Consider the following 13,754-nt stretch of genomic DNA (forward strand, 5'->3'; position numbering starts at 1 on the left):
GCAATCCTGACAAACGTGACTCTGAAGTCAAAGAGGGAAACTCTATCAGGTAAACTTGAGGTCAGCAAAACCTCGCAGGAAAAAAATGATGAATCAGTGTACTCTTTGCCAGTTCAGTTTTATGAGTTTTATTCATTTAACTTAACTTTCAGAATTTTATTTCAAATTTTTCTGGATTTTAGTTATAAATTAACAAACTATATTCCTCCAAGTTTCATGAAATTATGAGACACAGGATAATGCCAAAAGAGCCATAGAAGTATAACAACTTTTATAAATTAAATGATGATTCTTTTGGTAGCTTCATGCAATCTCCTTAGATCTTAAAATTTAAGTATTGGTGAATTTTAAAAAATCAATAGTTCTTCAGCAGAAAAATCATAGTATTAATTTGAATTCTTGTAGGAATGCATGGACAAATTCTTAACAAGTGAGCATAAATCTAAATCACCAGAAATGGCAAGACTACATGGTTGTGATCATATTTATTTGTTCGAAATTACTAATTGTCAAAAAGTTATAGTGGTTGACTTTTAATTCATTGACTATTTGGGGAAGTTTTTAATTAGGTACTGCAAAAAGTTTGTCAAAAACCTCTAGAACTTGCTTCCTTGAATCTTGTGTATTCATTAAAATTTTCCATGAAGTCAAAGAAAATGAACCTGGAAGAATAACAAAATTATTTTGTATGAACTCTGCAAACTTGGTTTAGTTCCATTTGGATACGTGATCAATCAAATTTCTTTCATTTTCTTTTTACTAATTAGTAGTAATATCTTCAATTATACTAATAGAAATAAACATGGCTTTCACCATTGCATTATAGGTAATATTATTTGGCATATTTGACCTACCAATTTTATTTCATTCTTTCTGTGAATTTAGTGGTGAAATCATAAATTATACAAGAAAAATATATGTAGAATACCACTGTTGTGTTGACAATAACTTAAAATAAAAACTAATGCTCATAGTTGCGGTACATTCATTAAATGAAATGCTTCATATCTATCAAACATAATGAGGGGAATTGACCCGTTTTCTGTTATAAAGCTCTAAGAAAGATTTCCCATATATGGAAAGAGACCTGGTTCACTACTTGCTGTATAAAGGAAAGCTACCTGTGACTGACAATGTCTAACTAGAGCCCTGATTCCTGAGGAAACTTCTAAGAAAAAACTTGAATTGCATCATGACCCTACTGTCTGGATATTTTTTGTTAATCCAAGTAACGCATTTGGGTTTTTTAAAAACAAAAATGTAATTTATTCATGTTTTGTTTGCTTTATTTATTTATATGCTTTCAGATTCAAACTTTTTGCTTTGAAAACACTATTATAATTATGCTTTTAGTTTGGGTCAGTGGCTTAGTACATGAATGGATAATAAGGATGAAATGATAAGTTTCAAATCTGTAATTATACAGTCCTGCTTTCACTCTCCTAGAGATCTCAGCATTTGAAGTAATGAGGCAAGAACTTGTTCCATGAATAAAAATATTGGATCAAAGAAACTCAGAGAAGTCAAATTGCTAGTAATTTCATTAATTGTGGCAAGTTTGCTTTTGAAATTCTCTTATATTCTTTAAATTTTTAAGATCAAAGTACAAAGTTTAAAAAAAGAAAAGTTCTGATGAGCAAAATAAGGAGTATATAGGGGTGTATTGAACGAAAGTGTGCTTTAGTTGATATGCAGACTCCAAGTTTCAATATGGACTGCAGACGGAAGGACAGGACATGAGGGTAAGGAACACTGTTATCAATGGTCATACGGTGATTATTCCTAATGAAATGTAAAGTATAATCATAGGAAATCATAAATTTCTTTTTGGGGCTGGGGATAGAGCTCAGTTGGTAGAGTGCTTGCCTTGCAAGCACAAGGCCCTGGGTTCAATCTCCAGCACCGTAAAAAAAAAAAAAAAAAATTTATTTTTGGAGTATATGTCATGATATCTATACTTCTGATTTAATTAGCTTAACAATGACAGTTCAACATTGTCTTGATTTTTGTGAAGTATTCTTTTAAAATTCTTACCTGTAAGTTTATTCACCGAGCTAAGAACATTTAGGCCCAACAGCACTGTATTCTGAAGAGTAGTAAAGTCACTGATTTCAGGGACTGTGTCTGTTTTATTGAGGATTCGTGGTGGCAGACCCTTCTGGGACTCATGTACTCTGATCAAGGTTGTAGGAATGCGGGCTACACCTATATACTCCACAGCAACAGACCAGTCTTTCTCAAATTTTACTTCTTTTTCAGAATAATAGACATATCTAAAAGACAAATGGAAAAAGTATTTAATTATGATTAATCACCTCAGAATTTCAACCTCACTTCCTTAAGAAAAGATTATTTCTTTCTACAAAATTCATGATATAGAAAATGGATTTTAATATGATGATTTTTATCCATCTTTCAGGAGATGTGAAGATGCATAGTTAAAATGTAGTCTGGGAAGAATCTTTCCATTTGTTATTAATATTTTACTTTGCATTTTATATATTTAAATTAAGCGTATTATACTCAAAAATATTAAAATAACCATATAAAACATGTTTAAATAATATTCTCTGGCAATGTAGAGAAAGATATCAAAGGTCTAAATCAAAATTATTACTGAACTGAGACATGTTAGGAAACTGTTGATTTCCTTTAGTCATGAAGTCCCCAAAACATTGATCATCCTAGGATAGAGGCCAGATTGTCATGTCCAATTTTCTAAGTAATTGGAATTTAAAAGTTGTGCTCTTAGAGGAAAACGTCTTCAAAGCTTAAGTTTCTTGCTGATCTGGAGGACTAATAACTACAGAAAATAGTTTTATAACTATGTAATTCACAGTTCCTGTCCCGATGAACTATTTAAATACACTGAACGACTTTTGCAAACATTTTTGTTCTCCTAAAAGGCTGTACACTCCCCACTTGGTTCACCAGGAACAATCTCTTTCACGTCTCATCACAAATAAGACTTCCTCCACAAGTATTCCAGCCCACCTAAATCAAAATCAATGACTTTCCACTCTTGCCTATTCCCATGGCAACATTCACATATTTGAGGTTTTGCTTTAATATTAGATTATAATTTCCAAAAGTTAGACCATCTAATTTTATTTTGACAGCACATACACATATTTGAGGTTTTGTTTTAACATTAGATTATATTCTAATTTCCAGAAGTTAGACCATCTAATTTTATTTCGACAGCACATATGTAGGATCCACAAAATATAAGATGTTTACATTATGCTCCTAGGTAGTAAGTAAACCATAACATAACCCAGAGGACACAACCTGTCTCCTTGGGGACCATTCTGACAGACTCTCCCTTCCCCCAGCCTGAACACTGTAGAGTAGACAGACATGGATCCTTGATGGCAAGTGTTGTGTTGGGATTCAATACTCCATGACATGTCACGGTTGTCTATCAAAGAAAAATGAAAGGAAAAGAAATGCCAATTCATAAGGATTTTGAGCAAGGTCCCCTAAGCCCTACTAAGAGTGTATTAAAGAAATTGCACCACTCAGAAGACTGAGGCAGGAAGATAGAAAGTTCAAGGCTACCATCAGCAATTTATTGATTCCCTATCTACTACAAATAGAGGTCTGGCAAGTAGCTCAATTTAGAGCACCCCTGCATTCACTCCATAGTACTGCAAAAAAAGAAAAGAAAAAAGAAAGGTAAATTGTAAAGAAGTCAGAAATGTGGGAGAGGAAAGAGAATGAAGACACCAGTTCAGTACAGAAAAGGTGCATGAGCAGAAATGAAATTTAATAGAAACCTTTTCAAATTCTTTGGCTGAATGATTCAGTGGTCAGTTGATCTAATGAGTGAGACAGAATGTGGTTGAAACTAAATAAATAAACTTTATGGTTCTCAAATAAAAAAATATAAGTATGTGTGAACTAGCTAATCCAAGACCAGAATTTGATTGGAATTTACATAGTTTACAGAGTATTAGAATAGTATCACTTAAAAAAACACTTCTTAGTATTTTGGGCTAAAGAAAGTAACTGATAAGATTCTAAGGTTGTTTACCAGAGTGTAGTAGGTTACAGCTGTGGCCCCAATTCTTCCCTACTCCCTATAACTTTATAATCCTATCTTTGTCATATAACTTCCAGGACCCCTTCTCCCTATATCTGGTCAGACACAGAAACTCCTTCCCCTGGCTCAGTCATTTGACTTGATTTGGACAATACGGTATTAACTGACTTGATGAAGCAGAAGCTTGAAATGGATTTTCATACTTGATGTCTGTCTTACAACTTTGCCACCATCATGGACAATGCCCCAACCCACAGGATGAAGGAGACAAGTGCATCAGAGCTGAGCTTCCCCAGTCACTCCTGCTGGGGGTGGTAAGAGTCAGCCCACCTGAGAGTGAGGCCAGGAAGGACCAGCAGAGCCCCCTGCTGAACCCACACATGTGAGCAGGAAACACCATGGTATGCCACTGAGATTTAATAGTGTGGGTCCTGGTGTCACTTTTCTTTTTCTTGTTTATCCTAATGAAGCTAACAAAACACTGGGTCACATATATGAAAAATTGCAGAGCCAGGTTTTAATTTTGACGGTATGCCTTTCAAACCCACATTCTTTACTACTGTTCTCCCTGCCTCTTGTTCTGGTAATATTCAGTACTTTATATTGAATGTATCCCATGTGCAGTGGTTTGTTAAGCTTGATGCATGTGTTTCTCAATTAATCGCCAAAATTACTCAGTGTAGCATGTACTATTACTATCGCCATTTCAAAAATGAGTAAAGTGTTTATTGCTCTTTGGATACCCAGGTCAGGGTTTAAAATTTAGATCTGTGAAAATCCAAACCAAGAGATCTTACTCTATACATTGTTATAGTATTTCAGCAACTGTCAACCACTTAGAATATCCAAAACAGGGCTCATAGAACTTGACAACCAGAAGTCTCCTCAACTGGTAGATTAACAAATGAGAAGACACCTGAAAAGACATTTGGAATCTTCCATGGTAGTCATTACTAAGAGGTTTGCCTTTTACCAGTAGGCCTTTAGACAGATCCAAACGGCCTGAAGAGCTATTATTGAAATCTCAAGTGAGGTGGATTAGTACAATATACATATTGTAACCTGAATTAATAGTGAGACTACCTATAAATTTATCCATAATACACCTGGAGTATTCTTTTTTTCTTTTCTTTTTTTTTCTTAGCAGTGTAGGGGATTGAACCCAGGGCCTTAGGCAAGCACTCTACCCACTGAGCTCTATCCCCAGCCCCCTGAAGTATTCTTAAATGATCCAAATTAACAACAAAAGAGAATGTTCAAACTAAAGGATTTTGAGTAAAAATGCCATTGGTAACAGTTATACGTTTGTAACCCACCAAAGCTCCCATTAAAATGACAATAGCAAGAAACATACTCAGAAAACAGGAAGGGAGTGACACAATTTGGAGCCTGGATAGAGAACTAATACTGAGATATTCTGTACAATTCCGCTAATTTAAGGTGGGGAGAAGGGAGAGGCTGGAGTCTGGGAGATGGAAAGAGCACAGGAAAGCATGCACACAGATTGCTTCCAGCTCCAGGGGACCTGTTGCTCCTTACCCTGGAGCCAGTAGAGCAGAGGGTCCCTGCATCTGCCCTGAGTCAACTCATCATAGTGGAAGGGAAGGACATCACCTAGAAAGCAGGAGATGTGAGCAAATAGAGTGTCCTACATACAAAGATCCCGGGTGATACACCACAAAATAGGCAGAGAGAATCTCCAGCAGCATAGCAGGAGACATCACAGGATCATTGATCAGTGCCAATAAATGGCTCTGAAACAGAGTTCTTTAAGAAGAGGCTATGGATGGGATTCTTGAGGCTTTGAGCAACTTGAGAAGACAGGTCCTTGGCTTGCTGATGTGAAGTAGAGTAGTGTTACATGAATGGACTACAAAGAAATCAAACACCCTGGGCCATGATCGGCTCTAAAGGAATTAAGATGATGAGGAAAAGTACCAGTGTACAGTTTATTCCAGGCCAAAGATGTGAGAAGTGATTACAGCCAAAATAATGTGAACTCTGAGCATCAGCATAAACTACTCATCCACTCTACAGAGGGCTGGTTGAGAATGGCTTGGCATGTGCTGTGGAGATGATGTGAGTTAGACCACTAGTTCCCAGCATAATGCCCAAATATGAGGAAGATGAAACTTCTTATAGGATTATGTTTTAGAAATATCATAGTAAATGCACAAATAGTGAATAATATGTAGTAATAGTGATGATCTCTCTGAATACAGTTGTGGTGTTCATTTTTTTAAAGAAAGTGAATATCAAACTATTTGACTTTTAAACCATTAGCATATAAAAAGTATATAATTACAACCTAAAGTAACTTTTTTTTTTTAAAAATCACACATGAGTTCAGTTGAAAATAAACAGAAAGAAGGAAAGATTTCTGCAGCAGGATCAGCAGGCCACCTCCAAGGACAGTCCTTCCTCATTCCCGGGGGGAAGGGGACCTTGCTTACACTCACCTGTCCTCTAACCTGGCAGCTGTGACTAATCTCTTCTTAGGATTGAAAGATTCCTCATAAAAAGAAGTGTTTCTTGGGTTTTACTTTTGCTCCATTCATTTCTACTTATTATACCTTGCAAATGTTCAAGCATATTTTTAGTTCTCAATTTAGCTTTTAAGAAAAAGAGAAAACCTTAGTGGAATTGATCTGTGAATGCAGTTTGCAAAACCTGTGCATTTTAGGTTGTGCAGCATGCAGGGTAAGAAGATGAACTGGTGAATTAGGGAATTTGAATACCTGTCCTGTCATTCACTGTGAGATTTTGAGCAGTGTACCAAACACTCAGGAACAGATTCATTATCTTGTAAAAGCAATGATTTTGAAATGAGTTTTATTACGTGGGAGTATTTAGTACAGTTTCTTTTACTTATTATTACATTAAAATGTACTTAATTCTTTATTCTTTTTCTTAAAATTATGCTGTTTAAAATTTTATTTACAAGGAAATTTATTGATGCCTAAGGGAAAGGGAAAGTTAAAAGACAAGAAGTTCAAGAAATAGAATGTGTTGATCAAAAACAGTGTCTTTGTTGTAATCAGTGAAGATGGGATTCTGTTAATTACCCATTAAATAAATACTTTTTAAGTTATTTCCTGGTGATCAAAATAGTCATGCACAAATTTAAATCTACTCACCAAAAAGTTCATGTTATGTGATTTTGGAACAATTTTTTAAAAAAATCTGCCAAAGGGGAATGAAGGGAACTGAGGGTGGAAGGGAATAGGAAAGACAGTGGAATTAATTGGACATAACTTTCTCCTCCTTATATATGAATACACAACCAGGGTAACTCCACATCATGTACAACCACAAGAATAGGATCCTAATTAGAATAAGTTACACTCCATGTATGTACAATAAGTCAAAATAGACTATTCTGTCATGTACATGTAAAAAATGTGATTTTTTTCCCACACATAATTCCATTGCATAAATAGGAATAAATACAAGCTACTTGAATATCTAAGTTTGTTAGGGAAAGAAAATATATCTAAAAAAATCTTTAATCACCACAAATTTTTGTTGTTGCGTTATTTCAGTGCTAGAGATCAAACCCAGGGCCTCATATATGCAGGTTCTCTACCCGTGAGCTATCTCTTCAACCCTTCATAAATTTTAAATATTCAAAATATTCATGTTTTCTATGTCCAAAGTTATATTTTTCTATTTATTTACTTTTTGATATAAACATGAAAAATCTGTAAATGAAAAAAAAAACCATAACAATCATTTACTGTCAATCAAAATATCAAGGTTTACTGTCAACACTCAAGATCCACCACGCACAGGAATAATCTCAAGTGTTTCCCGTCATCACCCAGAAGCAACAATTGAGTCCCAGCTGCGGGGATGGGTGTAACTCAGATTATATCACAGACACTGCCAAGGGATTAAACTCCTTCATTGCCTAATCTAATGCCCAGTTTTGAAACTGAATCAATAGGAAGAGAAGGAAATTCCCTATGATGGAGGCTTTTACCTTTAGTGATAGTAAGTGGAAAAAAACAGGAGTGAGTGAAATATGAAGGAATCAGAAATTGCTGCCTAGGCAAGTAGATATATGTATCTACTTGTTTACCACCATTGAAGCCCTTTCTTTGTTTCTGCCATATCTAGGTTTTTGCCTCATACCATACTATAGATGGTAGATTTCACCCCCTAGATGGTGCCATTCACTTCCTAACTCAAGTCATTCTTACTCCTGCTTGTCTGTGTTCAGGATGTGGAGTGGCTTGACAATCTTCTAGAGTTTCATGTGTGCTAACCATGATGCCAGCGGATAGTTACTCATGTATGTTTATACCATTTATCTAGGTCCAAAGCAATAAAAATCATCCACATATTCATGATTCTGTTTTGTTTTTTTACACTTAGAAAAATTCATTTCATGGATGTGATTTTAAAATACAACCTTTATTCTCATATTTTGGCCCTCATTATACAAGACATTCTATGCTAGGTCATGCTAAAATATTTACATCTCATCACTATAATGCCAATTGTTAGATCTATTATCTAATATTAAGAATGAAAATCATCACTCTACAAGAAGAAAACAGTATAAATAAGACAAAAATCAGCCGGGTGCAGTGGCATAAACTCGGAATCCCAGCAGCCTGGAGGCTGAGGCAGGAGAATCACAAGTTCAAAGCCAGTGTCAGCGATCTAGTGAGGCCTTAAGCAACTCAGTGAGACTTTCTCTCTAAATAAAATACAAAAAAGGCTGGGGATATGGGTTAGTAGTTAAGCGCCCCTGGATTCAATCTTTGGTACCAAAAAAAAAAAAAAAAAAAAAAAGACAAAAATCATTCAGCACAGCATATTAAAGAGAGATGACTTTGGATCCATTCTTACCTATCTTCAAATGTGTTGAGAGTGTTAGTCAAGGTGAAGATATGTGCATCCCATAAGTACTTCAGTAGGTCATCAAAGGTACTAGAAGGTGAAACCACATACTAAAGAGGAGAAACTTGTTAGTATTTAAGCAACTCTAACAGTTCCCCTCCCTGAAGTTCAACTGGTTCAGATACATAATTGAGTGATATTCCACATGAAATGAAAATGTTTCTAAAAATTAATATATGTAAGACCATTAGTGTCTAACCCTTGTAAAGGGCAAAAAAGATGCTTTACAGTTAGTAAAGCACCCACATCTAGAAGAAATGAACTTCAAATATCTTCAAAGAATCCACATTTCATACAGACCAGGAGTCTTTTTTGTCATTTTCCCCCCACCATTATTAAAATTACCATAAAATCTTAAGAGCGAGAAGAAAAATTTTGCTTGAAAGTTAAATTTAAATATACATAAAGCAATTAATAAGCCTTCGAAAGAACTAATAAATGTATCTTTTCATCATGGATTTTAGTCCATATCTATGTTTCGCCAATGTATTTTGTTTTGATCACTGAATATTTAGTTCAGAACACCATATAATTGTTTTTCTCTACCCATATGTGATCAGTTTTTAGTTTAGTTGAAAGAAGATGAGTGGTGTGTCATCCTTAAACAGAAGGCAACAATAAAATACCATGTCCCTGAATGCCCCTTTCTATTCCCAAAAATCACAGCCAAGGAAATATATATATATATATACACACAAGAAGCCCTACTTTCTGGTAAGGCACTGGAAGTACTGTGTGGAGCAGAGGTGTACCTGTCCAACCCATCACCACTGGACTTTCTGGTGAAACAGCTATTCAGCCACTTGCCACTAGATCTCCCTGTAACCATTTTTCAATAAACATGATATCTCATGTCCAATCTCTGGTTGTCTTCCTTGATACCTTCACAACACATCTCACTGCCATAACACAACAGGGCTATGAGAATTACAACTGATCTAAAACCAATTCTATAATCACATTCTTCCTAAAATCTCTCAGTTGACTTAGAGTTCTAATCTACCATGCTAGCCCCTTCACCTGTATCAAAATATTGCTGTATGCTCACTATTTGTGGTGTCATTTGTTTGAGGTGTGAAGAATGGGTAAATTTTATGTTGGCGCTATACTGGGACAATGTGTGCCGATGACAGGCAATGTCCTATTGCAACATATGTTATTACTATATCAAGCATTATCAATATACAGTGTCATGTTAAGAAAACTATTACACAAAGCACAAAAACCCTAGACAAAGAAACCTGTACAACAAAAGAGATTATTTTGCCATGTCTTAAAATTACAAAATACAACATTTAAAGAAGGAACCTTGTAAAAGTCACTCCACTTGTTCATTGCCTTGGGGAAGGATAAAAGGCAGCCAGACACATCATAGCAAAACCTCTTCTGATCCATAGGTGGTGGTAAAAGCCTGACTTGGTCTGATGATATCCCCAGTATGCCAGAATCAACCGCAGCAAGGAAAGGTAATACACAAAGAAAATAATTTAAATCTGTAAGAACAAAAGGCTCATTATTATTACATGAAGCACTAGCAAATCTCAAAGCATATATTTCTAACAAGGCCCTAAGTCATTAAGGAAAAAACTCCCAGATCCTAAAGCAATGGGTAAAATTTAAGGACTAAGAAAAATTACTGAACAAAATCCCACTAAGGATCATATATCTATATAAACTTGAACATATCTTTGTTCATAATGCTCTGATCATGTATATATATTGGTTAAAGTTCTTGACCTTGTGTTTTAAACTAAAGTAACTTTAATGGGTTTGGTAATATTAATTTTAAAGCACTACATTTGAAAAGGAAGAAAACTATCAAACTGTCTAGAGAAAGGTTTAAAACCTATCACTGAGGTTGTACTATGAGTTATATCTCTTCTAAAATATTCTAACAGAATTCTAACAGTAGCTTTGGTAAATAGATATTATGTTTAATTTGTAGATATGATGTCACTATGTCTTTAAACCAAGATTTTTTGGATGAGTTTTGGCAAGAGATAATTAGAACAATAACAATTGGACTGACAATCAAATAAGACTCTTTAAAATTCCTACCTACAGATTCTTACTATAGCAGTAGACTTAAATGCTTTGATTTAGTTATATATTAGACTTATACTGATTACCCACTGGAAATCAGTGTTAAAAAATATTTTTCATCATAAACAATGTTTGTGAATGCAGTCCTAGCATAGCAGCCTGATACTCCAAACTCCTAAGCCAATCTGAGCAAGATAAAGGTTGAATGCCAGATCTGTGGGCATGATTATTTGTGAGTGCTTAAGATTGGTTCAGTTTATGATGAAAATACATAGGAGTGCATACTATGAGTGTCACTCTGAGGAAGTGAAATTTGATGTGATCTTCATTCTAATTATTGGGAAGACTTCTAAGAAATAATTGTGCAAATTAATTTCACAACTAAAACAAAAAAATCAAATAATTAGAAAATAATTTCTGATGATTGTAGCATTAAGTATACTACTGAAAATGTAGATTACTGATTGATAAAATGAAGTACAGTTGGTATTTACTTCTGACAAAATTATGAGTTTCAATATTATCAAATATGCTAGGAACAAAATTAAAAAGCATTATTGTCTTGGTCTCACTCTTTTCGGCCTTCCTTATTCCAAAGATTCCCTGTCACTTTTGAGGCCTGACATCTAACTGCCTTTGTTGCTTACTCAGAGGCCACTGACCTTTGTAATTATTTGTTTCAATCCTTCTGTGAAAAGCTAAATGTGTCCTAAAAAATTATGGGCATTGTGACTTTTAAATTCTATAACGTAACGCAAAGATCACTGGGTCCCTGGTAATGTAGATTTATTTTTCAAAAGGAACAAACTATTTTTGTTTTATTGCTGACCCTATAATTTTAGGTTGAATACTTTCTGAGGTGGAAGGATAATATTTTTTTTGTTCTCAAAGTGAACCTACCAGCCCACCAACTGTCCACAGAGATGCACAGATGATTAGATTCATAACCACAGTCTGTCCTTCGGCTGGGATCAGCTAATCTGCCTAGAAAAGAGCAAACATGCACACTGTGCATTTATCATCCACAGTGTAAAATGAAGTATGACCATCACTTAACTAGAAACATTTTATTTGTAGATGCACATTTTTCTTATTTAATTTTCATTTTATTAAAATCATATTTGTTCAAGGTTTTAAAAGATCTAATACTACTATGACCTTGCAATGAAGACCAGTAGCTCCTTTCTTCATCGTTCCTCATTCTAAATTCCTGACATTTATCTCTGAATTACTGGTGTTAGTATTGCTCTTTATCTTTTATTTCCCACCTTTCAATCAATTTTTTTAACCATTCTACAAATTTTGACCTTTGAATTATAGGTCCTAGATATTTTGCTTTTGTAAATATTCACAAAATATGAATTACTGCTTTCTCTACCTCCTGATAAATTTTATGGAAGCAATACTCGCAAAGAGTAAAAAAGTCAATAATATTCATGGCACATACCTTCTTTATATGCACTGGAAGGTGTCTTATTTCCAAGAGGGTGCAATCGCTTTGAGAGAATGAGCCTACAAACAATGTGTATTTATGTCTTCATATCCACAATCAGGTAACCGCAACTAAAACTTGAGAAGTTCAAACTAACATGGCATTGTGTTCTGTTTTGGATGTAAATTCCCTTCACTATTCCATTCATCCCAGTGCTTAGAAAGGAATGTACCACTTAGTAGGAGTTTAGTAAATATTTGTAAAATGTTCAACAGATTAGATATAATGAGTGTTTGAGGCTGGTCATTATGCCTTATGTCTCACTGAAGTTTCTGGTAGGAACAGATAATCCATAAGGGAAGGATAATCCATAAGAGAAGAAAAATGGTTATGGGGGGGAAAGAGGGAAGTAAAAGATCTAATTTTCAAAAATCCATATAAGATTCGCAGAGTCCCATTTTTCAAATACTTCATGGATATATAGAGAGATATATAATTAGAATAAAATAGTAGTCTTTCTTATCTGAACTATATAAAAGTTCTATTTTCTAAATGTTTTGTGATAATATTGATAGATGGAGAGAATAAAAATAGCAGTCTTCCTTACCTGAACTATATTGCCAACCATGTTGCACAGGCAATCCCATAAAAGGTTTTGTTCATTTTCTGGAGCAAATTTTTCAAAATAAGTGGCTGTTTGGTTCAATAGAATTTTATACATCCCCAGTCTTTCTGGGAATACCCAGGGATCAATAATGTATATTCCATTCTCCACTGTATAGTCACTGAACTGACCAGGACTCTCCTTCCACAAAGGGGGATACAGACGTGAGAAATTTAAATCTCCTGCTAAAGAAAAAGAAAAGGAACCAACTAGTACACAGACCCAGGAAGGAAAGAAAGCCATGGTGCCAAAGCTAGAGACTGAGGTTGTGGCAGGACTTTTATTATAGAACGAGGAGGAAGTTACACTATTTTCTTACATCATATCTTACTACCACTTGGCATTCTTTTTTGTTCTTTTTGGATAAGGCAGAGATGTAGAGGAAATTGGTATATTATTTGACATTTAAGAGAACTGGAGTTTTGCTGTCTTTTCAGTAGGCTTGTTTTAACAGGTTGGATAAAACTGTTCACACAAAGTCTTCCAGAATTTATCAACCTACATTATGTTTATAAACTATATCACCAATGTCTCCCTCTCATTAACATACTCTTATATAGTCCACAGAAAATACTGAATCATTGAAAATGGAAATACTACAATTTATAATAATGTGAAAAGGTGCACTAAAATATTATGTGTGAACCAGTTATAATACAGTG

At 34.7% G+C, this 13,754-nt stretch overlaps 1 pseudogene; it reads right to left on the reverse strand.

The window, feature by feature from the left end:
- Positions 1-561: 561 nt before the first annotated feature.
- Positions 562-13,335, reverse strand: LOC124989186 (protein LEG1 homolog; annotated as a pseudogene).
- Positions 13,336-13,754: the final 419 nt, after the last annotated feature.

Source organism: Sciurus carolinensis, chromosome 7, assembly GCF_902686445.1.
Source record: "Sciurus carolinensis chromosome 7, mSciCar1.2, whole genome shotgun sequence".
Classification (NCBI taxonomy): Eukaryota; Metazoa; Chordata; class Mammalia; order Rodentia; family Sciuridae; genus Sciurus; species Sciurus carolinensis.